The sequence below is a fragment of the Pseudophryne corroboree genome, chromosome 1, assembly GCF_028390025.1.
Source record: "Pseudophryne corroboree isolate aPseCor3 chromosome 1, aPseCor3.hap2, whole genome shotgun sequence".
Lineage (NCBI taxonomy): Eukaryota > Metazoa > Chordata > Amphibia > Anura > Myobatrachidae > Pseudophryne > Pseudophryne corroboree.
In genome coordinates, this window is record NC_086444.1 from 1,125,615,131 (window position 1) to 1,125,640,921 (window position 25,791).

At 48.2% G+C, this 25,791-nt stretch overlaps 1 protein-coding gene across 1 annotated transcript in view; it reads left to right on the forward strand.

Moving 5' to 3' along the window:
• Positions 1–1,488: 1,488 nt before the first annotated feature.
• LOC134927969 (uncharacterized) overlaps positions 1,489–25,791 on the forward strand; it is a 113,093-nt gene continuing 88,790 nt past the window's right edge. The window contains exon 1 of the mRNA XM_063923130.1: positions 1,489–1,553. The gene's annotated coding sequence lies outside the window, so the exon portion shown is untranslated. The remainder of the gene's footprint in view (positions 1,554–25,791) is intronic.

Here is a 25,791-nt window from a genome sequence, read left to right on the forward strand (position 1 = left end):
TTGGAACGGTAATCTGTGCCGAGCGAAGCGTGGCACCTTGCCCGAAGCATGGCGAGCCATGCGAGGGGACACGGTGCACTAATTGGGGTTCCTGGTCACTCTACGAAGAAAATGACACCAAAAAATAAAACAAAAAAACTCATGTCGACCTAGAAACCCTGTCAACCTAGTGACTGTCGACCTATAGTGGTCGACCTAGACACTGTCAATCTAATGATCCACACCCGCACCTACGATCACCCGATCTGTCGGTTAACTTGAAAATCTCCCGACATTGACCAGTGTGTATCATTCTCAATAATCTCACCATATGTCCAGGTGGCTACTGTAAGTAAACCCAATTTATTTACCTTTCCCCTCGGCTGCGTGTTAATTGTTAAGTTTGTTTTGTTCTGTTTTTAATTTGATTGTTTGCCTGTATGTACTGTGTAATATTTCCTTCTTAACATTCTTTTCTAATTAAGCATTGTAGCGTTTTGAAAATAAAGCCTTCCTTCATTTAGTTCAAATCATATAATGCTCCCAGAACCCAATCCTTTTGAAGAGACTGAATATGCTACACATTGTTATTCATTGCAGAAACAATAGGCACCCAGCAATGCTGCTTGGATGTCTGGGTTGCTGAGCCTTTGGGAATACTAATACACACTTACAAATTGCTGAAGTAGGGAGCAATTATACCAGACTGCGTGAATGCGGATATCACTAAGCCTACGGCCACACAAGGTCCCGTTTGGCCGCAAGGAGACTGCACGTGGCCGAGTCTGTCCACCCCTGCTCTACGGCATGGACACAAACACTATAATGCTCTACGTGAAAATGTGTATATATTTGCCCATATGCATACAGTAGCTTGAATACCATTGTCATTTTCCGTGAGCACTTGCTCCAGATCTATATTAGATGCAAAAGATGTATCTAAAAGCAAATTTGCACAGTTCTGAGTATCTGCAATTCCATTGGCAACCCCTCTCTGAACTTTACCTATGTGATAACGCCCATAACAGCCCAGTTTACAGTTTTTCTAGTCTCTAGCGGGGATTCACCAAAAAGGTCTTCTGCTCTGCAATGCCCATATTTGTGTGTGCTCCGGTCTGGTGCATGCGCAGTGCAAATCAGGAAAGATATTCTCCGCAGGCTTGTGTTCAGCTTGTGTATCCGCACCGCAAGGCAATATCATCCAAAGTTAGTTTGCCCTTAGTTGGGGGGCAATGTCATCTAAAGGTAGTTTGCACTTACCTGAAAAAGGGATTTCCACATCAGGACATAAGCCCTTGTTTGCATACAGTATCTCGCTCTATGGCTTCTTTTTGTGCCCCTCCAGGCTAAATAGCATTCTGAGAGTCTACAGTGGAATCACATTGGCACGGACTACATTTCTGTTGCAGCCAGATAGCTCTGCCCAATCACACGCCAGCAAACACATTTTATTCACAATTCTTCCCCTTTGTAAGTTATTTAAACATGTTCTCATTAGGCGTGTCTCATAGCTCTAAGCAAGCCTTGGAAAGGGTTCAGACATTCACACTTTGAGACTGATGTTTCTTATGAAGGTATTTGTTTTATGTCTGACATTATTCTCGCTCATTATTTATTATTCCACGGTAATTATTGTTTCAGTGTTTTTCTTACAGCACGCTTTATTCTGTTATAATTGCAGAGGTTTGTGTTTGTATTGTAGAAGCAATCCTGGATACATTACAATAGATTGCTCAATCCACTGCTTAGGCTGTGTGCAAATATTGGTGTAATGATTAGTAAGAGTCTGTCGCCTACAGTAATTCCACCACGGGTGCTGTTGTGGCAGTAAGATGCAAAGCTGCTGCAGCTGCTATCACTAATATGCTAGCATTTAGTAAAGAAGAATTAATGTACCAATGTGACCATTGTGTGAATTATACTACAGAGCAACATTATAGTATTGTACAGAATATACACTGAATAATTGGTCTTGTGTGTAGCTCGTTTGCAATCTTGTGCAGAAGCAGCCTTCTGTGCTTGCTTACTGAGGTTTCCCAGTACCAGGGATAATGCACAATCACTTTCGCAAAGGCAACCGGAACCATGCAAAAACATATTTTCTCTTACGTCCTGGAGGATGCTGGGGTCCACATTAGTACCATGGGGTAAAGACGGGTCCACTAGGAGCCATTGGCACTTTAAGAGTTTGAGAGTGTGGGCTGGCTCCTCCCTCTATGCCCTTCCTACCAGACTCAGTTTAGAAAATGTGCCCGGAGGAGCCGGTCACAGATAGAGGAGCTCTCCAGAGTTTCTCTAGTAAAGTTATTTTTTAGAGTTTATTATTTTACAGGAAGGCTGCTGGCAACAGCCTCCCTGCTTCTTGTTACTAAGGGGGGGAGCAGTGTTCGCCCTGCGGGGTCTGAGCCACTATCTCCGCTGACAGGGCATTGAGCTCCTGAGGGGCTCGAACGTTCCCCGCCACAGGGGATCGCTCACCCCGGCAGCATGCCACCACCCCCTTACGGAGCCAGAAGATCAGTAAGGTTAGTCACCGGCCCCCCTTGCAAGCGGGGAGCCGGTGTGAAGATGGTGGCAACATGGAGCGCAGTGGTACATAGTGCGGCTCTGTGAGGGGCGCCCTGAGCCAGCGCTTACACCCTACACTGACCTCCAAGCCTGTCAGGGTCCCAGGATCGCTGCTTAGATTTCTACTAGGGTTGCACAGAATGAATCTGCAACTCAGGTTTTACAGAACTCTATGGCAGTCTGGTCCGGTTCTGTTACCTCAGGGCCCCCCACTGTATGTTCCCACAAATGTGCTCTTGCACAGATTATGCAAGATGACACGGATACCGATTCTGACATGGCAGACGGTGATGGGGATGTGTTGCGGGGGACAGCATCTCTTGAAAAAGGGGTGCAGTTGATGATAGAGGCTATTAGAGATGTGTTGAATATTACTGATACAACACCTGAGCAGGTTGAGGAGGCTTACTTTACTGACAATAAGAAAACCTTACTGACCTTCCCAGCGTCCAAAGAATTAAATGCTATATTTGAGAAAGCATGGGAAAACCCAGAGAAAAAAATTCCAGATGCCTAGAAGGGTTCTGGTGGCTTTCCCCATCCCTGAGGAGGATAGGAAAAAATGAGAAAACCTGTATCCAGACTCTCAAAAAAGGTGTATTTACCTGTTCCAGGATCTACCGCTTTAAAAGAGCCAGCTGATCGCAAAATTGATACTACGCTCAAATCCATATACACAACTTCAGGGGCAATACTACGTGCCACTATTGCCAGTGTATGGATTTCCAAAGCTATAGTAAAGTGGTCAGGCACGTTACTTGAGGATTTGGATACAATTGATCAAAGTGATGTTGAATTGTTTTTACGTAACATTCAGGATTCTGCAGGATTTATGGTGGAATCCATGAAAGACCTGGGTTCCATGGCTGCAGGGATATCTTCCATGTCTGTCTCCGCTCGTAGGGGACTTTAGCTACGCTAGTGGTCTGCCGACGCGGATTCCAGGAAAGGTATGGAGACCCTACCTTACACAGGTCAGGCTGTTTTTGGGGAAGCGTTGGATGCGTGGATTTCCACGGCTACAGCAGGTAAGTCTCTTTTTCTTCCCTCAGCTGCACCTGCCGTGAAGAAACCCTTTAATTCAGCTGCATCACAGTCCTTTTGGACTGCCAAGCCAAGAAAGGCCATACCGTCCAACACCTTTTTAGGGGAGGTCGGACAAAATCCAAGAAACCTACTGCTGTGGGTTCCCAGGAACAGAAATCTGCTTCAGGCACGCCAAAGTCCTCAGCATGACGGTAGACCGCACAGCCTGGAAGGGGGGCCGGTGAGGGCCAGACTCGGGCATTCAGTCACGTCTGGGTGTCGTTCGGCCTGGATCCCTGGGTGCAAGATATTGTGTCCCAGGGGTACAGGCTGGAATTTCAAGATCTCCCTCCTCACCGATTCTTCAAATCAGGCTTGCCAGCTTTGCTGGCAGACAGGGCTATCCTACAGGAAGCCATCCAGAAGTTGGTGGAGGCACAGATTATTGTACCAGTCCCACCCCATATGCAAAACAAAGTTTGCATTCAAACCTTTTCCTGGTACTGAAACCGGATGGTTCGGTCAGACCCATTCTGAACTTAAAATTGCTAAACCCCTTCCTGAGGGAGTTCAAGTTCAAAATGGAGTCTCTAAGGGCGGTGATATCAGGTTTGGAAGAGGGGGAATTCCTGGTATCCCTGGATATCAAGGATGCGTACCTCCACATTCCGATTTGGCTGCCGCATCAAGCTTATCTCCGATTCGCACTGTTGGACTGTCATTTCCAATTCCAGGCCCTGCCATTCGGCCTCTCCACAGCACTGAAGGTATTCACCAAGATGATGGCAGAGATGATGGTTCTCCTCCACAGACAGGGGGTGAACATAATCCAAGGAGAAGCTGTTACAGTCCATTGTTCTCATGACCCATCTGCTCAGAGAACACTGTTGGATCCTGAATCTTCCAAAATCACATTTGGAACCAACCAGGAGGTTGTCCTTTCTGGGAATGATACTCGACACGGAAGTGCAGAGGGTGTTTCTTCCAGAGGAAAAAGCATTGGTGATGCAAACAATGGTCTGGGATGTCCTGAAGCCAGCCCGGGTGTGTCTTCATCAGTGCATTTGCCTTCTGGGGAAGATGGTGGCCTCCTACAAGGCTCTGCAGTACGGGAGGTTTCATCCTTGGTCCTTCCAGCTGGATCTCCTGGACAAGTGGTCGGGATCTCATCTACACATGCACCAGAGAATGCAACTGTCGCCAAAGGCCAGGATTTCACTCCTCTGGTGGCTACAATTACCTCATCTTCTGGAGGGCCGCAGGTTCGGGATTCAGGACTGGATCCTTCTGACCACGGATGCAAGTCTCCGGGGCTGGGGCGCAGTCACCCAAGGGGAAACCTTCCAAGGAAGGTGGTCAAGTCTGGAAGTCGGCCTGCCGATAAACATTCTGGAACTAAGAGCCGTCTACAACGGTCTTCTCCAAGCGGCCCATCTTCTAAGAAATCGGGCCATTCAAGTGCAGTCAGACAATGTAACGACGGTGGCTTAAATAAACCGACAGGGCGGAATGAAGAGCAGAGCTGCAATGTCAGAGGTAACAAGAATCACCCTCTGGGCAGAAAAACACGCACTGGCGCTGTCAGCAATCTTCATTCCGGGAGTAGACAACTGTAAAACTATAGATGACTGTAAAACTTGTCCATATGTACTCGTACATAAGCATTTATGTGTCTGCACACCTGTGCTTGTTTCCAGATCTGTGTAACTCACAATCAGAATAATGTCAGAGCGGGTGTGTATATCGTCTGCATCTCCGTATTATACTGCAATGCACAGTCCCAAGCACAGTGGGGGCTGCAAATGGAAGATGTGTAACCGGAAATAAGGATGTCCGTTGTGTCCATGCGCAAGAGTGCATGTTCCACACCTAGATGCATCTACAGCATGGGTCTTCAACCGGAGGCCCTCCAGCTGCAGTTCAACTACACATCCCAGCATGCCCTGCCACAGTTTTGCTATTCAGGCATGCTAAAACTGAGGCAGGTCATGCTGAGATGTGTAGTTCAACAGCAGCTGGAGGGCTACAGGTTGAAGACTCCTGATCTACAGCCTTTAACTGCACTTGAATGTACACACTATACAATTATTGGTCCGTTTTGCCAATAATTGGGTGATTGGCCTGATTTATTGTATAGTGTGTATGAATGAGAGTCTCTGCGTTTCACCAGTAAATCAGAGAAATCTTGTCCCCAAATATGCACCTACGGGATCCGGTCTGAAGATCGACCCTGTCTAGGTCGATGATGTTTAGGTCAACAGTCACTAGGTCGACATGAGTTTTTCAATTTTTTATTTTATTTTTTAGAACCTTTTCATACATAACGGTCCACGTGGACTACGATTGGAACAGTAATCTGTGCCGAGCGAAGCGTGGCACCTTGCCCGAAGCATGGCGAGCCATGTGAGGGGACACGGTGCACTAATTGGGGTTCCTGGTCACTCTACGAAGAAAATGACACCAAAAAATAAAACAAAAAAACTCATGTCGACCTAGAAACCCAGTCAACCTAGTGACTGTCGACCTATATTGGTCGACCTAGACACTGTCAATCTAATGATCCACACCCGCACCTACGATCACCCGATCTGTCGGTTAACTTGAAAATCTCCCGACATTGACCAGTGTGTGTCATTCTCAATAATCTGACCATATGTCCAGGTGGCTACTGTAAGTAAACCCAATTTATTTACCTTTCCCCTCGGCTGCGTGTTAATTGTTAAGTTTGTTTTGTTCTGTTTTTAATTTGATTGTTTGCCTGTATGTACTGTGTAATATTTCCTTCTTAACATTCTTTTCTAATTAAGCATTGTAGCGTTTTGAAAATAAAGCCTTCCTTCATTTAGTTCAAATCATATAATGCTCCCAGAACCCAATCCTTTTGAAGAGACTGAATATGCTACACATTGTTATTAATTGCAGAAACAGTAGGCACCCAGCAATGCTGCTTGGATGTCTGGGTTGCTGAGCCTTTGGGAATACTAATACACACTTACAAATTGCTGAAGTAGGGAGCAATTATACCAGACTGCGTGAATGCGGATATCACTAAGCCTACGGCCACACAAGGTCCCGTTTGGCCGCAAGGAGACTGCACATGGGCGAGTCTGTCCACCCCTGCTCTACGGCATGGACACAAACACTATAATGCTCTACGTGAAAATGTGTATATATTTGCCCATATGCATACAGTAGCTTGAATACCATTGTCATTATCCGTGAGCACTTGCTCCAGATCTATATTAGATGCAAAAGATGTATCTAAAAATAAGATTTTACTCACCGGTAAATCTATTTCTCGTAGTCCGTAGTGGATGCTGGGAACTCCGTAAGGACCATGGGGAATAGACGGGCTCCGCAGGAGACTGGGCACTCTAAAAGAATGATTAGGTACTATCTGGTGTGCACTGGCTCCTCCCACTATGACCCTCCTCCAGACCTCAGTTAGGATACTGTGCCCGGAAGAGCTGACACAATAAGGAAGGATTTTGAATCCCGGGTAAGACTCATACCAGCCACACCAATCACACCGTATAACTTGTGATACTATACCCAGTTAACAGTATGAAATATAACTGAGCCTCTCAACAGATGGCTCAACAATAACACTTAGTTAGGCAATAACTACATACAAGTATTGCAGACAATCCGCACTTGGGATGGGCGCCCAGCATCCACTACGGACTACGAGAAATAGCTTTACCGGTGAGTAAAATCTTATTTTCTCTGACGTCCTAGTGGATGCTGGGAACTCCGTAAGGACCATGGGGATTATATCAAAGCTCCCAAACGGGCGGGAGAGTGCGGATGACTCTGCAGCACCGAATGAGAGAACTCAAGGTCCTCCTCAGCCAGGATATCAATTTTGTAGAATTTAGCAAACGTGTTTGCCCCTGACCAAGTTGCAGCTCGGCAAAATTGTAAAGCCGAGACCCCTCGGGCAGCCGCCCAAGATGAGCCCACTTTCCTCGTGGAATGGGCTTTTACTGATTTAGGATGCGGCAATCCAGCCGCAGAATGCTCCAGCTGAATTGTGCTACAAATTCAGCGAGCAATAGTCTGCTTAGAAGCAGGAGCACCTATTTTGTTGGGTGCCTACAGGATAAAAAGCGAGTCAGTTTTCCTGACTCCAGCCGTCCTGGAAATATAAATTTTTAAGGCCCTGACTACGTCCAGTAACTTGGAATCTTCCAAGTCCCTAGTAGCCGCAGGCACTACAATAGGTTGGTTCAAGTGAAAAGCTGATACCACCTTAGGGAGAAACTGGGGACGAGTCCTCAATTCTGCCCTATCCATATGGAAAATCAGATAAGGGCTTTTACATGACAAAGCCGCCAATTCTGACACACGCCTGGCCGAAGCCAAGGCCAATAACATGACCACTTTCCACGTGAGATATTTCAAATCCACAGTTTTAAGTGGCTCAAACCAATGTGATTTTAAGAAACTCAACACCACGTTGAGATCCCAAGGTGCCACAGGAGGCACAAAAGGGGGCTGAATATGTAGCACTCCCTTTACAAATGTCTGAACTCCAGGCAGTGAAGCCAGTTCTTTCTGGAAGAAAATCGACAGAGCCGAAATCTGGACCTTAATGGAACCCAATTTTAGGCCCATAGTCACCCCTGACTGTAGGAAGTGCAGAAAACGACCCAGCTGAAATTCCTCTGTTGGGGTCTTCCTGGCCTCACACCACGCAACATATTTTCGCCAAATACGGTGATAATGGTTTGCGGTTACTTCTTTCCTGGCTTTTATCAGCGTAGGAATGACTTCTTCCGGAATGCCCTTTTCCTTTAGGATCCGGAATTCAACCGCTATGCCGTCAAACGCAGCCACGGTAAGTCTTGGAACAGACAGGGCCCCTGCTGTAGCAGATCCTGTCTGAGCGGTAGAGGCCATGGGTCCTCTGATATAATTTCTTGAAGTTCTGGGTACCAAGCTCTTCTTGGCCCATCCGGAACCACGAGTATCGTTCTTACTCCTCGTTTTCTTATTATTCTCAGTACCTTTGGTATGAGAGGCAGAGGAGGGAATACATAAACCGACTGGTACACCCACGGTGTCACTAGAACGTCCACAGCTATCGCCTGAGGGTCCCTTGACCTGGCGCAATATCTAGTTTTTTGTTTAGGCGGGACGCCATCATGTCCACCTGTGGCCTTTCCCAACGGTTTACCAACAGTTGGAAGACTTCTGGATGAAGTCCCCACTCTCCCGGGTGTAGGTCGTGTCTGCTGAGGAAGTCTGCTTCCCAGTTGTCCACTCCCGGAATGAACACTGCTGACAGTGCTAAGACGTGATTTTCCGCCCATCGGAGAATCCTTGTGGCTTCTGCCATCGCCATCTTGCTTCTTGTGCCGCCCTGTCTGTTTACATGGGCGACTGCCGTGATGTTGTCTGATTGGATCAGTACCGGCTGGTTTTGAAGCAGAGGCCTTGCCAGACTTAGGGCATTGTAAATGGCCCTCAGTTCCAAAATATTTATGTGTAGGGACGACTCCTGACTTGACCAAAGTCCTTGGAAATTTCTTCCCTGTGTGACTGCCCCCCCAGCCTCGAAGGCTGGCATCCGTGGTTACCAGGACCCAGTCCTGTATGCCGAATCTGCGGCCCTCTTGAAGATGAGCACTCTGCAGCCACCACAGTAGAGATACCCTGGTCCTTGGAGACAGGGTTATCAGCCGATGCATCTGAAGATGCGATCCCGACCACTTGTCCAAGAGGTCCCACTGAAAGGTTCTTGCATGGAACCTGCCGAATAGAATTTTGCTTCGTAAGAAGCTACCATTTTTCCCAGGACTCGTGTGCAGTGATGCACCGATACCTGTTTTGGTTTCAGGAGGTCTCTGACTAGAGATGACAGCTCCTTGGCTTTCTCCTGCGGGAGAAACACTTTTTTCTGTTCTGTGTCCAGAACCATCCCCAGGAACAGTAGGCATTGTTATGAACCACAGGTAGCGGTTCATTTCTATTTTATGTTTATAAAGTTGTCTTGCATGCCAGGATTTCCTATTGCTCTGTTTTAGAATACTCTTGTCTGCTGCCGCTGGTGAGTCTGTGTAATTGCAGCTTGTTCCCATGTGTTCAGCCTCACCTGGCTGCTAATTGCATCTTGTCAGTTGGAATCATGCAACAGGGCAGCTGCATGGGATTATTAATTAGGCCTCTCTGTTATATGCTGGCTGACTGCAATTCACAGATGCTGGTGATATTCCTTGGTTTGCAGTCTGCTTGAAGTGTGAGCTGGTTCCTGTCAGTCCCTGTGTTGATTCCTGTGTCAGTCCCTGTGTCGATTCCTGTGTCTGATCCCGTGTCCTGCTGTGAGGCGTTCCTGCCCTGAGTTCCAGTGGCTTTGCCTGTCCCTGGTCAAGTCTTCTGGCTTCCTGGTGTCCACCGGTCTGTCGTTTGGGATTCTGCCTGTCCTCCAGTTCTGAGAGTCGGTGTCGGCAGCATTAGAAGTTCCTGTCTGTTTGCCAGTATTCGTACCGGTTCCGTGAGTAGCGGCTTTCCCGCGTCCGTTGGCCTAGGCCGCTGTATTCCATTATTGTTTCTGTCCCTGGTGTTTTGCAGAGGGTTCTGCTTATGCTGTCACCGCCGGTACACAAAGGTATTGTGTCGGCGTGTGATCAGCATTTCCTTTGTTGTTCTTTTCCTTTGGCGGTTTCTCCGCACATACTTTAGGTTTTTAGTTAGCTTGTAGCCCCTGGCCTGTTTGCTTAGTTAGAGGTCCTCTTGTTATCATTCTGCCTCGGATTTCCCTTTGTCTCTCATTAAGACCGGGGGGCACCGGAGTTGGGCAGACATAATCCGCCCTTCAAACGTGGCTGCCAAGGGCTCAAGAAACCATAGTCTCGCAAGGGATTTCCGATAGCACGGGTGAGACAACAGAGTTAGGGCGCCAGGGGCTATTCCCTTTCCATTCCCCTTTCCCAGCGTTACGTCCTGGTGCTCTGGACTCACTTCATGAACATCTCCCTTGTTCTGAGCACCAGGAACCTAACATTATCACCAGCCATACCACAAAAAAGAAATAATTTTTTTTTTCTTTTTTGGCCCAGTCCAGTGTCTAGTCTAGAATCCAGTCTTGTCTAGAATTCAGTGTGCAGAATCCAATCCGGTGTTTAGAATCCAGTCCTGTCTAGAATTCAGTGTTTAGAATCCAGTCCAGTGTTTAGAATCCAGTCCGGTGTTTAGAATCCAGTCCGGTGTTTAGAATCCAGTCCGGTGTTTAGAATCCAGTCCGGTGTTTGAATAAAAAAAAAAAAAAAGTCTTGTTTTGTTTAGCAAAATTTAGTCTTGCCTTGCCTTGCCTTGCCTTGCCTTACCTTACCTTGCCTTGCCTTGCCTTGCCTTGTCTTGTCTAGTTTTAAATCCTCCTATGTCTACTATGCAAGCCCTGCAGGCATCTCTCGCAGCCCTGAACTCTGTATTCAGTGCTTTGAGACCAGAGCGACTAGAAGTTTTGCAGCAATCCCTAAAGCAACTGCAAAACCTTCTGACTAAAATCTTGCTCATTTTGCCAGAAGTCGTTGAGAGTACATCTATCTCTAAAGAGACTCTTGTTCACAGTATGGTGACAAGAGAATCCTCTGGTTTAATTGAAGAGAAAAGGTTTAAAAGTTTTCTGCGGCCCAGGCTCTCAGAAGAGGAGCGTCTGCGTCGCAGAAACTTAAACTTATGCCTATATTGTGGGGGTTTAGGCCATTATCTGCAGACCTGTGAGTTGCGCAAGCCAAAGTGTGGTGACGAGTCTTGCCCTCTGGCCAAGTTGAGTCATAATACAAGACCTACTCCTGTCTCTACTGTGGCAGAGGTACTTGTCACACAACCCACACAAAAAGGCTCTCTGTCCTATAATTGGGGTCCTTGGGCAGGGGAGCCCCATTATAGATTCAGGAATCAAAAGAGAATGTTTCTCTCTCTTGAGGTTCCTGTGGAAGCGGAGTTGCAAGTCCCTGGAGTGGTGCCCGATGCCCAGGGTCCTGGAGTGGTGCCCGTAGCCCAGGGTCCTGGAGTGGTGCCCGTAGCCCAGGGTCCTGGAGTGGTGCCCGTAGCCCAGGGTCCTGGAGTGGTGCCCGTAGCCCAGGGTCCTGGAGTGGTGCCCGTAGCCCGGGTTCTTGGTGCGGTGCCCGTAGCCCGGGTTCTTGGTGCGGTACCCGATGCCCAGAGCGCTGGAGCGGTACCCGATGCCCAGAGCGCTGGAGCGGTACCCGATGCCCAGAGCGCTGGAGCGGTACCCGATGCCCTAGCTTATAGAGGGACATCAAATATTATAGTTCAGGTGTCCATACCAGAAGGGGTCTCAGAAGCTGTTACCCCAGGTAGGGACTTGAAAAGCGCAACCCTAGAAAGGGTCTCTAAAACCATAGTTCTTGAGGGGAACTCGAGAAGCAAAACCCCAGAAGGGATCTTTGAAGTAATATCCCCAAGTGGGGTCTCGAGAGACGCAGCCCCAAAGAAGGGTCTAGAAGTCGCTTCCCCAGGAAAGAACTTAAGAAGCATAGCATTAGTGGAGGATCTGAACGTTATTGCTTCAGCAAAAGTCCCGGAAGTCATAGTCCCGGGAGAACTTTCGATAATTATCGACTCAGAGAGGGAGGCCGATGGCCCGATCCCAGTCAGGGAGGCCAACGGCCCGGTCCCAGTAAAAGAATCCGAGGTGCTGGCCCCAGCGGGGTTCCCGGAGGCCACTGCCCCAGCGGGGTTCCCGGAGGCCACTGCCCCAGCGGGGTTCCCGGAGGCCACTGCCCCAGCGGGGTTCTCGGAGGCCACTGTCCCAGCGGGGTTCTCGGAGGCCACTGTCCCAGCGGGGTTCTCGGAGGCCACTGCCCCAGCGGGGTTCCCGGAGGCCACTGCCCCAGCGGGGTTCCCGAAAGTCACTGCCCCAGCGGGGTTCCCGAAAGTCACTGCCCCGGGTGGGGTTCAGAAAGTCACTGCCCCGGGTGGGGTTCAGAAAGTCAATGCCCCGGGTGGGGTTCAGAAAGTCACTGCCCCGGGTGGGGTTCAGAAAGTCTCAGCCCCGGGTGGGGTTCAGAGAGTCTCAGCCCCGGGTGGGGTTCAGAGAGTCTCAGCCTCGAGTAAGGTCAATAGTGACCAGGTCCTAGCAAAGCACTCCAGTCAGTCAGATGAGAAGGAAACAGATCCTGACTCTGATATCTCAACATCCATAACCTTTGATGGGGACTTCGCCCAATTTCTGGCGCTTTTCAAACACTATTACACTATTATGTTGTCTAGACCATTTCTGGGCATCACTTCAGAAAACCTTGGGCTCTATTTGATTTATTCTTTTAGAGGAGAGCCTTCTGAGTGGGCGACCAGCCTAATGAAAGCTGAAGAGCCCATTCTTCAGGATCCCCTAGCATTCTGTGATGCAATTGTTAAAAGATATGGTTCCAAAGAAATTGGTTCAGGTTCCTTTAAGTCACCCGTCTTGTCTGCTGAGAGTCCACCAAATACTGTAAACTCGGCACAAGAGTCCCAGCCCGTTGTTTTGACTGCAGGATGTGCTTTTTTGACTTCTTCTTCTAATAATAGTACTTTACCAGAAAATTCAGCTCCCAAGGGTAAGAGACCTGTCTCTGATTTGAACGCAGCCTTGCTGGGTGGTACCATCAGTTCAGACAATGTTTGGGGAATTACCTTGGTCAGACCTAAAGAGCTTTGTAAAAAGAAGAAGAAGAAAAAGAAATAATTTTTGACTCTTGCCTTGAAAAAAAAAAAAAAAAAGAGATTTTTTTTTTCCTTGTCTTGTGTCCAGTGGCCACCATCAAGGGGAGGGCACTGTTACAAGTTGTTGCTACAGCTTGTTTTTTGTTTTCCTGTCTGTTAGACCAGTGTGTCAGGTTTTTTTTTTTTGTATCCCTTGTTCTGGATAGTCTGAATTTTGGGGTCTTTTGACCCCTCCTCAAGGGGGGGGGGGTAATGTTATGAGCCACGGCTGTGGCTCATTCCTGTTTTGCAGTTTTGTTCTGTATTTCATGTTATACTTCTGTTTATGTTCCCCGTGGGTGTCATGGGGTGCTCGGAGCTCACCCTTAAGGAGGGGATACTGTTATGAACCACAGGTAGTGGTTCATTCCTATTTTATGTTTATAAAGTTGTCTTGCATGCCAGGATTTCCTGTTGCTCTGTTTTAGAATACTCTTGTCTGCTGCCGCTGGTGAGTCTGTGTAATTGCAGCTTGTTCCCATGTGTTCAGCCTCACCTGGCTGCTAATTGCATCTTGTCAGTTGGAATCATGCAACAGGGCAGCTGCATGGGATTATTAATTAGGCCTCTCTGTTATATGCTGGCTGACTGCAATTCACAGATGCTGGTGATATTCCTTGGTTTGCAGTCTGCTTGAAGTGTGAGCTGGTTCCTGTCAGTCCCTGTGTTGATTCCTGTGTCAGTCCCTGTGTTGATTCTTGTGTCAGTCCCTGTGTCGATTCCTGTGTCTGATCCCGTGTCCTGCTGTGAGGCGTTCCTGCCCTGAGTTCCAGTGGCTTTGCCTGTCCCTGGTCAAGTCTTCTGGCTTCCTGGTGTCCACCGGTCTGTCGTTTGGGATTCTGCCTGTCCTCCAGTTCTGAGAGTCGGTGTCGGCAGCATTAGAAGTTCCTGTCCGTTTGCCAGTATTCGTACCGGTTCCGTGAGTAGCGGCTCTCCCGCGTCCGTTGGCCTAGGCCGCTGTATTCCATTATTGTTTCTGTCCCTGGTGTTTTGCAGAGGGTTCTGCTTATGCTGTCACCGCCGGTACACAAAGGTATTGTGTCGGCGTGTGATCAGCATTTCCTTTGTTGTTCTTTTCCTTTGGCGGTTTCTCCGCACATACTTTAGGTTTTTAGTTAGCTTGTAGCCCCTGGCCTGTTTGCTTAGTTAGAGGTCCTCTTGTTATCATTCTGCCTCGGATTTCCCTTTGTCTCTTATTAAGACCGGGGGGCACCGGAGTTGGGCAGACATAATCCGCCCTTCAAACGTGGCTGCCAAGGGCTCAAGAAACCATAGTCTCGCAAGGGATTTCCGATAGCACGGGTGAGACAACAGAGTTAGGGCGCCAGGGGCTATTCCCTTTCCATTCCCCTTTCCCAGCATTACGTCCTGGTGCTCTGGACTCACTTCATGAACATCTCCCTTGTTCTGAGCACCAGGAACCTAACAGGCGTGTGGTAGGAACCAGCTGTGACTTTGGAATGTATAGAATCCATCCGTGCTGTTGTAGCACTTCCCGAGATAGTGCTACTCCGACCAACAACTGCTCCTTGGACCTCGCCTTTATAAGGAGATCGTCCAAGTACGGGATAATTAAAACTCCCTTTTTTCGAAGGAGTATCATCATTTCTGCCATTACCTTGGTAAAGACCCTCGGTGCCGTGGACAGTCCAAACGGCAGTGTTTGGAATTGGTAATGGCAATCCTGTACCACAAATCTGAGGTACTCCTGGTGAGGATGGTAAATGGGGACATGTAGGTAAGCATCCTTGATGTCCAGGGATACCATGTAATCCCCCTCCTCCAGGCTTGCAATAACCGCCCTGAGCGATTCCATCTTGAACTTGAATTTTTTTATGTATGTGTTCAAGGATTTCAAATTTAAAATGGGTCTCACTGAACCGTCCGGTTTCGGTACCACAAACAGTGTGGAATAGTAACCCCGTCCTTGTTGAAGTGGGGGCACCTTGACTATCACCTGCTGGGAATACAGCTTGTGAATTGCCTCTAGCACAGCCTCCCTGCCTGAGGGAGTTGTCGGCAAGGCAGATTTGAGGAAACGGCGGGGGGGGAGACGCCTCGAATTCCAGCTTGTACCCCTGAGATACTACTTGAAGGATCCAGGGATCCACCTGTGAGCGAGCCCACTGATCGCTGAAATTTTTGAGGCGGCCCCCCACCGTACCTGGCTACGCCTGTGGAGCCCCCGGGTCATGCGGTGGACTCAGAGGAAGCGGGGGAAGAATTTTGATTCTGGGAACTGGCTGACTGGTGCAGCTTTTTCCCTCTTCCCTCGTCTCTGTGCAGAAAGGAAGCGCCTTTGACCCGCTTGCTTTTCTGAAGCCGAAAGGACTGTACCTGATAATACAGTGCTTTCTTAGGCTGTGAGGAAACCTGAGGTAAAAATTTTTCTTCCCAGCTGTTGCTGTGGATACGAGGTCCCAGAGACCATCCCCAAACAATTCATCACCCTTATAAGGCTCTATGTGCCTTTTAAAGTCAGCATCACCTGTCCAGTGTCGGGTCTCTAATACCCTCCTGACAGAATGGACATTGCATTAATTCTGGATGCCAGCCGGCAAAATATCCCTCTGTGCATCCCTCATATATAAGACGACGTCTTATGTTCGCAAAATAGTATCCCTGTTTGACAGGGTTACAGACCACGCTGCAGCAGCACTATCTGCAGGTCTCAGTCTAGTACCTGAGTGTGTAAATACAGACTTCAGGATAGCCTCCTGCTTTTTATCAGCAGGTACCTTCAAAGTGGCCGTATCCTAAGACGGCAGTGCCACCTTTTTTGACAAACGTGTGAGCGCCTTATCCACCCTTGGGGATATCTCCCAGCGTAACTTATCCTCTGGCGGGAAAGGGTACGCCATCAGTAACTTTTTAGAAATTACCAGTTTCTTATCGGGGGAACCCACGCTTTTTCACACTTCATTCACTCATTTGATGGGGGAACAAAACACTGCCTGCTTTTTCTCCCCAAACATAAAACCCTTTTTTAGTGTAACTTGGGTTAATGTCAGAAATGTGTAACACATTTTTTATTGCCGGGATCATGTAACGGATGTTCCTAGTGGATTGTGTATATGTCTCAACCTCGTCGACACTGGAGTCAGACTCCGTGTCGACATCTGTGTCTGCCATCTGAGGGCGCGGGCGTTTTTGAGCCCCTGATGGCCTTTGAGACGCCTGGGCAGGCGCGGGCTGAGAATCCGGCTGTCCCACAGCTGTTACGTCATCCAGCCTTTTATGTAAGGAGTTGACACTGTCGGTTTATACCTTCCACCTATCCATCCACTCTGGTGTCGGCCCCACAGGGGGCGACATCACATTTATCGGCATCTGCTCTGCCATCACATAAGCCTCCTCATCAAACGTGTCGACACAGCCGTACCGACACACCGCACACACACACAGGGAATGCTCTGACTGAGGACAGGACCCCACACAGCCCTTTGGGGAGACAGAGAGAGAGTATGCCAGCACACACCAGAGCGCTATATAATTTTGGGATTAACACTATATTGAGTGAATTTTTCCCAATAGCTGCTTGTATATACAATATTGCGCCTACATTTTGTGCCCCCCCCCCCCTCTCTCTTTTTAACCCTTTGAGCCTGAAAACTACAGGGGAGAGCCTGGGGAGCTGTCTTCCAGCTGCACTGTGAAGAGAAAATGGCGCCAGTGTGCTGAGGGAGAAGCCACGCCCCTTTTTCAACTGACTTTCTCCCGCTTTTTCTGGAATACTGGCAGGGGTAATTTTACATCTATATAGCCTCTAGGACTATATATGATGTAGATTTGCCAGCCAAGGTGTCATATATTGCCCTCAGGGCGCCCCCCCCCAGCGCCCTGCACCCTCAGTGACCGGAGTGTGAAGTGTGCATGAGGAGCAATGGCGCACAGCTGCAGTGCTGTGCGCTACCTTGGTGAAGACCGAAGTCTTCTGCCGCCGATTTTCCGGACCTCTTCTTGCTTCTGGCTCTGTAAGGGGGACGGCGGCGCGGCTCCGGGAACGAACACCAAGGCCAGTTCCATGCGGTCGATCCCTCTGGAGCTAATGTTGTCCAGTAGCCTAAGAAGCCCAAGCTAGCTGCAAGCAGGTAGGTTCGCTTCTTCTCCCCTTAGTCCCTCGTTGCAGTGAGCCTGTTGCCAGCATGTCTCACTGTAAAATAAAAAACCTAAAATAAACTTTCTTTCTAGGAGCTCAGGAGAGCCCCTAGTGTGCATCCAGCTCGGCCGGGCACAGAAATCTAACTGAGGTCTGGAGGAGGGTCATAGTGGGAGGAGCCAGTGCACACCAGATAGTACCTAATCTTTCTTTTAGAGTGCCCAGTCTCCTGCGGAGCCCGTCTATTCCCCATGGTCCTTACGGAGTTCCCAGCATCCACTAGGACGTCAGAGAAAGCAAATTTGCACAGTTCTGAGTATCTGCAATTCCATTGGCAACCCCTCTCTGAACTTTACCAATGTGATAACTAGAGATGAGCGGGTTCGGTTTCTCTGAATCCGAACCCGCCCGAACTTCATGGTTTTTTTTCACTGGTCCGAGCAGACTCGGATCCTCCCGCCTTGCTCGGTTAACCCGAGCGCGCCCGAACGTCATCATGACGCTGTCGGATTCTCGCGAGACTCGGATTCTATATAAGGAGCCGCGCGTCGCCGCCATTTTCACACGTGCATTGAGATTGATAGTGAGAGGACGTGGCTGGCGTCCTCTCCATTTAGATTATAAGAGAGAGAGATTTACTGGAGCTTAGGACTAGGAGGAGTACTGTAGAAGTGTAGAGAGTGCAGAGAGTTTACTAGTGAGTGACCACCAGACAGTGCAGTTTATTTAATATATCCGTTCTCTGCCTGAAAAAAGCGATACACACAGTGACTCAGTCACATACCATATCTGTGTGCACTGCTCAGGCTCAGCCCAGTGTGCTGCATCATCTATATATATTATATATCTGTCTGACTGCTCAGCTCACACAGCTTATAATTGTGGGGGAGACTGGGGAGCACTGCAGTGCCAGTTATAGGTTATAGCAGGAGCCAGGAGTACATAATATTATATTAAAATTAAACAGTGCACACTTTTGCTGCAGGAGTGCCACTGCCAGTGTGACTGACCAGTGACCTGACCACCAGTATAGTTAGTAGTATACTTATATTGTGATTGCCTGAAAAAGTTAAACACTCGTCGTGTGACTTCACTTGTGTGGTTTTTTTTTTTTTATTCTATAAAAATAAAACTCATTCTGCTGACAGACAGTGTCCAGCAGGTCCGTCATTATATAATATATAATATATACCTGTCCGGCTGCAGTAGTGATATATATATATTTTTTATATCATTTATCATCCAGTCGCAGCAGACACAGTACGGTAGTTCACGGCTGTGGCTACCTCTGTGTCTGCACTCGGCAGGCAGTCCGTCCATAATTGTATACCACCTAACCGTGGTTTTTTTTTCTTCTTTATACATACATACTACTACGACATCTCTTTATCAACCAGTCTATATTAGCAGCAGACACAGTACAGTACGGTAGTTCACGGCTGTGGCTACCTCTGTGTCTGCACTCGGCAGGCAGTCCGTCCATAATTGTATACCACCTAACCGTGGTTTTTTTTTCTTTCTTCTTTATACATACATAGTTACATAGACATCTCTTTATCAACCAGTCTATATTAGCAGCAGACACAGTACAGTACGGTAGTTCACGGCTGTGGCTACCTCTGTGTCTGCACTCGGCAGGCAGTCCGTCCATAATTGTATACCACCTAACCGTGGTTTTTTTTTCTTTCTTCTTTATACATACATAGTTACATAGACATCTCTTTATCAACCAGTCTATATTAGCAGCAGACACAGTACAGTACGGTAGTTCACGGCTGTGGCTACCTCTGTGTCTGCACTCGGCAGGCAGTCCGTCCATAATTGTATACCACCTAACCGTGGTTTTTTTTTCTTTCTTCTTTATACATACATAGTTACATAGACATCTCTTTATCAACCAGTCTATATTAGCAGCAGACACAGTACAGTACGGTAGTTCACGGCTGTGGCTACCTCTGTGTCTGCACTCGGCAGGCAGTCCGTCCATAATTGTATACCACCTAACCGTGGTTTTTTTTTCTTTCTTCTTTATACATACATAGTTACATAGACATCTCTTTATCAACCAGTCTATATTAGCAGCAGACACAGTACAGTACGGTAGTTCACGGCTGTGGCTACCTCTGTGTCTGCACTCGGCAGGCAGTCCGTCCATAATTGTATACCACCTAACCGTGGTTTTTTTTTCTTTCTTCTTTATACATACATACTACGACATCTCTTTATCAACCAGTCTATATTATTAGCAGCAGACACAGTACAGTACGGTAGTTCACGGCTGTGGCTACCTCTGTGTCTGCACTCAGCAGGCAGTCCGTCCATAATTGTATACCACCTAACCGTGGTTTTTTTTTCTTTCTTCTTTATACATACATAGTTACATAGACATCTCTTTATCAACCAGTCTATATTAGCAGCAGACACAGTACAGTACGGTAGTTCACGGCTGTGGCTACCTCTGTGTCTGCACTCGGCAGGCAGTCCATAATTGTATACTAGTATCCATCTCCATTGTTTACCTGAGGTGCCTTTTAGTTGTGCCTATTAAAATATGGAGAACAAAAATGTTGAGGTTCCAAAATTAGGGAAAGATCAAGATCCACTTCCACCTCGTGCTGAATCTGCTGCCACTAGTCATGGCCGAGACGATGAAATGCCAGCAACGTCGTCTGCCAAGGCCGATGCCCAATGTCATAGTACAGAGCATGTCAAATCCAAAACACCAAATATCAGAAAAAAAAGGACTCCAAAACCTAAAATAAAATTGTCGGAGGAGAAGCGTAAACTTGCCAATATGCCATTTACGACACGGAGTGGCAAGGAACGGCTGAGGCCCTGGCCTATGTTCATGGCTAGTGGTTCAGCTTCACATGAGGATGGAAGCACTCAGCCTCTCGCTAGAAAAATGAAAAGACTCAAGCTGGCAAAAGCAGCACAGCAAAGAACTGTGCATTCTTCGAAATCCCAAATCCACAAGGAGAGTCCAATTGTGTCGGTTGCGATGCCTGACCTTCCCAACACTGGACGTGAAGAGCATGCGCCTTCCACCATTTGCACGCCCCCTGCAAGTGCTGGAAGGAGCACCCGCAGTCCAGTTCCTGATAGTCAGATTGAAGATGTCAGTGTTGAAGTACACCAGGATGAGGAGGATATGGGTGTTGCTGGCGCTGGGGAGGAAATTGACCAGGAGGATTCTGATGGTGAGGTGGTTTGTTTAAGTCAGGCACCCGGGGAGACACCTGTTGTCCGTGGGAGGAATATGGCCGTTGACATGCCAGGTGAAAATACCAAAAAAATCAGCTCTTCGGTGTGGAGGTATTTCACCAGAAATGCGGACAACAGGTGTCAAGCCGTGTGTTCCCTTTGTCAAGCTGTAATAAGTAGGGGTAAGGACGTCAACCACCTCGGAACATCCTCCCTTATACGTCACCTGCAGCGCATTCATAATAAGTCAGTGACAAGTTCAAAAACTTTGGGTGACAGCGGAAGCAGTCCACTGACCAGTAAATCCCTTCCTCTTGTAACCAAGCTCACGCAAACCACCCCACCAACTCCCTTAGTGTCAATTTCCTCCTTCCCCAGGAATGCCAATAGTCCTGCAGGCCATGTCACTGGCAATTCTGACGATTCCTCTCCTGCCTGGGATTCCTCCGATGCATCCTTGCGTGTAACGCCTACTGCTGCTGGCGCTGCTGTTGTTGCTGCTGGGAGTCGATGGTCATCCCAGAGGGGAAGTCGTAAGCCCACTTGTACTACTTCCAGTAAGCAATTGACTGTTCAACAGTCCTTTGCGAGGAAGATGAAATATCACAGCAGTCATCCTGCTGCAAAGCGGATAACTGAGGCCTTGACAACTATGTTGGTGTTAGACGTGCGTCCGGTATCCGCCGTTAGTTCACAGGGAACTAGACAATTTATTGAGGCAGTGTGCCCCCGTTACCAAATACCATCTAGGTTCCACTTCTCTAGGCAGGCGATACCGAGAATGTACACGGACGTCAGAAAAAGACTCACCAGTGTCCTAAAAAATGCAGTTGTACCCAATGTCCACTTAACCACGGACATGTGGACAAGTGGAGCAGGGCAGGGTCAGGACTATATGACTGTGACAGCCCACTGGGTAGATGTATGGACTCCCGCCGCAAGAACAGCAGCGGCGGCACCAGTAGCAGCATCTCGCAAACGCCAACTCTTTCCTAGGCAGGCTACGCTTTGTATCACCGCTTTCCAGAATACGCACACAGCTGAAAACCTCTTACGGCAACTGAGGAAGATCATCGCGGAATGGCTTACCCCAATTGGACTCTCCTGTGGATTTGTGGCATCGGACAACGCCAGCAATATTGTGTGTGCATTAAATATGGGCAAATTCCAGCACGTCCCATGTTTTGCACATACCTTGAATTTGGTGGTGCAGAATTTTTTAAAAAACGACAGGGGCGTGCAAGAGATGCTGTCGGTGGCCAGAAGAATTGCGGGACACTTTCGGCGTACAGGCACCACGTACAGAAGACTGGAGCACCACCAAAAACTACTGAACCTGCCCTGCCATCATCTGAAGCAAGAAGTGGTAACGAGGTGGAATTCAACCCTCTATATGCTTCAGAGGTTGGAGGAGCAGCAAAAGGCCATTCAAGCCTATACAATTGAGCACGATATAGTAGGTGGAATGCACCTGTCTCAAGCGCAGTGGAGAATGATTTCAACGTTGTGCAAGGTTCTGATGCCCTTTGAACTTGCCACACGTGAAGTCAGTTCAGACACTGCCAGCCTGAGTCAGGTCATTCCCCTCATCAGGCTTTTGCAGAAGAAGCTGGAGACATTGAAGGAGGAGCTAACACGGAGCGATTCCGCTAGGCATGTGGGACTTGTGGATGGAGCCCTTAATTCGCTTAACAAGGATTCACGGGTGGTCAATCTGTTGAAATCAGAGCACTACATTTTGGCCACCGTGCTCGATCCTAGATTTAAAGCCTACCTTGGATCTCTCTTTCCGGCAGACACAAGTCTGCTGGGGTTGAAAGACCTGCTGGTGACAAAATTGTCAAGTCAAGCGGAACGCGACCTGTCAACATCTCCTCCTTCACATTCTCCCGCAACTGGGGGTGCGAGGAAAAGGCTCAGAATTCCGAGCCCACCCGCTGGCGGTGATGCAGGGCAGTCTGGAGCGACTGCTGATGCTGACATCTGGTCCGGACTGAAGGACCTGACAACGATTACGGACATGTCGTCTACTGTCACTGCATATGATTCTCTCAACATTGATAGAATGGTGGAGGATTATATGAGTGACCGCATCCAAGTAGGCACGTCACACAGTCCGTACTTATACTGGCAGGAAAAAGAGGCAATTTGGAGGCCCTTGCACAAACTGGCTTTATTCTACCTAAGTTGCCCTCCCACAAGTGTGTACTCCGAAAGAGTGTTTAGTGCCGCCGCTCACCTTGTCAGCAATCGGCGTACGAGGTTACATCCAGAAAATGTGGAGAAGATGATGTTCATTAAAATGAATTATAATCAATTCCTCCGCGGAGACATTGACCAGCAGCAATTGCCTCCACAAAGTACACAGGGAGCTGAGATGGTGGATTCCAGTGGGGACGAATTGATAATCTGTGAGGAGGGGGATGTACACGGTGATATATCGGAGGGTGATGATGAGGTGGACATCTTGCCTCTGTAGAGCCAGTTTGTGCAAGGAGAGATTAATTGCTTCTTTTTTGGGGGGGGGTCCAAACCAACCCGTCATATCAGTCACAGTCGTGTGGCAGACCCTGTCACTGAAATGATGGGTTGGTTAAAGTGTGCATGTCCTGTTTTGTTTACACAACATAAGGGTGGGTGGGAGGGCCCAAGGACAATTCCATCTTGCACCTCTTTTTTCTTTTCTTTTTCTTTGCATCATGTGCTGATTGGGGAGGGTTTTTTGGAAGGGACAGCCTGCGTGACACTGCAGTGCCACTCCTAAATGGGCCCGGTGTTTGTGTCGGCCACTAGGGTCGCTAATCTTACTCACACAGTCGGCTACCTCATTGCGCCTCTTTTTTTCTTTGCGTCATGTGCTGTTTGGGGAGGGTTTTTTGGAAGGGACATCCTGCGTGACACTGCAGTGCCACTCCTAGATGGGCCCAGTGTTTGTGTCGGCCACTAGGGTCGCTTATCTTACTCACACAGCGACCTCGGTGCAAATTTTAGGACTAAAAATAATATTGTGAGGTGTGAGGTATTCAGAATAGACTGAAAATGAGTGTAAATTATGGTTTTTGAGGTTAATAATACTTTGGGATCAAAATGACCCCCAAATTCTATGATTTAAGCTGTTTTTTAGTGTTTTTTGAAAAAAACACCCGAATCCAAAACACACCCGAATCCGACAAAAAAAATTCGGTGAGGTTTTGCCAAAACGCGTTCGAACCCAAAACACGGCCGCGGAACCGAACCCAAAACCAAAACACAAAACCCGAAAAATTTCAGGCGCTCATCTCTAGTGATAACACCCATAACAGCCCAGTTTACAGTTTTTCTAGTCTCTAGCGGGGATTCACCAAAAAGGTCTTCTGCTCTGCAATGCCCATATTTGTGTGTGCTCAGGTCTGGTGCATGCGCAGTGCAAATTCCGGAAAGATATTCTCCGCAGGCTTGTGTTCAGCTTGTGTATCCGCACCGCAAGGCAATATCATTCTCCGCAGGTGTTATGCACACCAGTGCCTGCAGGAAAGTACTGGTGTCAGGACTGTTATGCACTCCAGTGCCTGCAGGAATGTACTGGTGTTTGAACTGTTATGCAAAACAAATGGACTCACAGACAGACTAGGGAATATGACATAACGTACACAGAAGGTGGTAGGGTAACAAAATACACACAACGTGAACAGAGAAGCCCAGAGGCTAAGGAACTGGGTATCTCCCTTGTATTAGAACTGCTCAGATGTGAAAAGCAAGATGTTGTGTTTTAATACATAGAAAACCCGAAATGCTGTTGCTAAGGGCAACAGCAAAACCCTAAAGGGTTACCAACGGGTGTGGCAGTAAACTCCTTGGTCAGAGATGGAATGATAGACACAAGGAGATTCTCCACAATCCTAATTCTCACTTGCAGTGCACAGGTTCGGTTTACTGCCACTAAACTGACCCCTGACACCTAGCACAGTGAGACAGGATTAGACAGGCAAGTCTTAGAATACAGCCGCAAACTTGCTAAGTTCACAGAGTAGTAACCGAACCCCAGCAAGCTAAACGACTGACTCCAGTCTTACTGCTAGGTCTGGATTGGCAGAGTGAAATACCAAATCCCCAGGCCTATTTGCAGTAAGCAACAAACAAATACAAAGCTACACAGTACTGGCTAACTTTCAGAAACTGACTAACCAACAAAGATTCAGCAGCATCTGCTTACCCTGAAAAGAGGCCTTATAAAGCAGGTGCTGTCCACGCCCCACTCAGACCTCACAGACTGTGAGCACAAAAACCAGCACCGGATCCCCTGCCATGCACAGAGCCTATAACCACTGCACAGCAAAAGACCCGAACCGGAGTATCAGCTGCGCTCAGGTTACTCCGCTAGCACTTGTCTCCCGGTTGCCATGACGACGTGGCAGCACAGGGCAGGAGACCCTAACAGTACCCCCCCTCTGACGAGGGGTCAAAGAACCCCTACCACCGGGTTTATCGGGGAACTGCGAGAAGAATGAGCGTATCAGTCTGGGGGCATGAAGATCACAACTGCGCACCCACGACCGCTCCTCCGGGCCATACCCCTTCCAGTGCACCAAAAATGACAGCCGACCCCGAACCACCTTGGAGTCAAGAATCCTTTCAACAACAAACTCCCTCTGGCCACGTATCAGAAGAGGGGAAGGTCTTCCACTGGAAGAAGGATTACTAATCGCCCGTTTTAAAAGGGAACAATGAAATGTTTTATTGATACCCAAAGAACGGGGCAGATCTAACTGAAATGCCACCGGATTGATAACCCTGGTGATCTTATAAGGTCCGATGAACCGGGGGCCTAACTTATGAGATGGCTGTCTCAACTTCAAATTCTTGGTAGACAACCAGACGAAGTCTCCTAATTTGAAGCTGCAGGGTCTTTTCCGCTTATCAAAAACCCTTTTGGTCACTAATGACACAGACACAAGGGCTTTCTTCACTTTCCGCCAAATACCTCTAAGGACCGAAACCACAGAGGAACCACCAGGCGTGGAGTCCAGGGGGTCAAAAGAATTGGCCTTAGGATGATGCCCATACACACAAAGGAAGGGAGAGATCCCTGTAGCAGAGTGAGCCGCGTTGTTATAAGCAAACTCCGCCATGGACAGATGAGCAACCCAGTCAGTCTGACACTTGGAGACATAACACCTGAGGAACTGCTCCAAGGACTGGTTCACCCTTTCAGTCTGCCCATT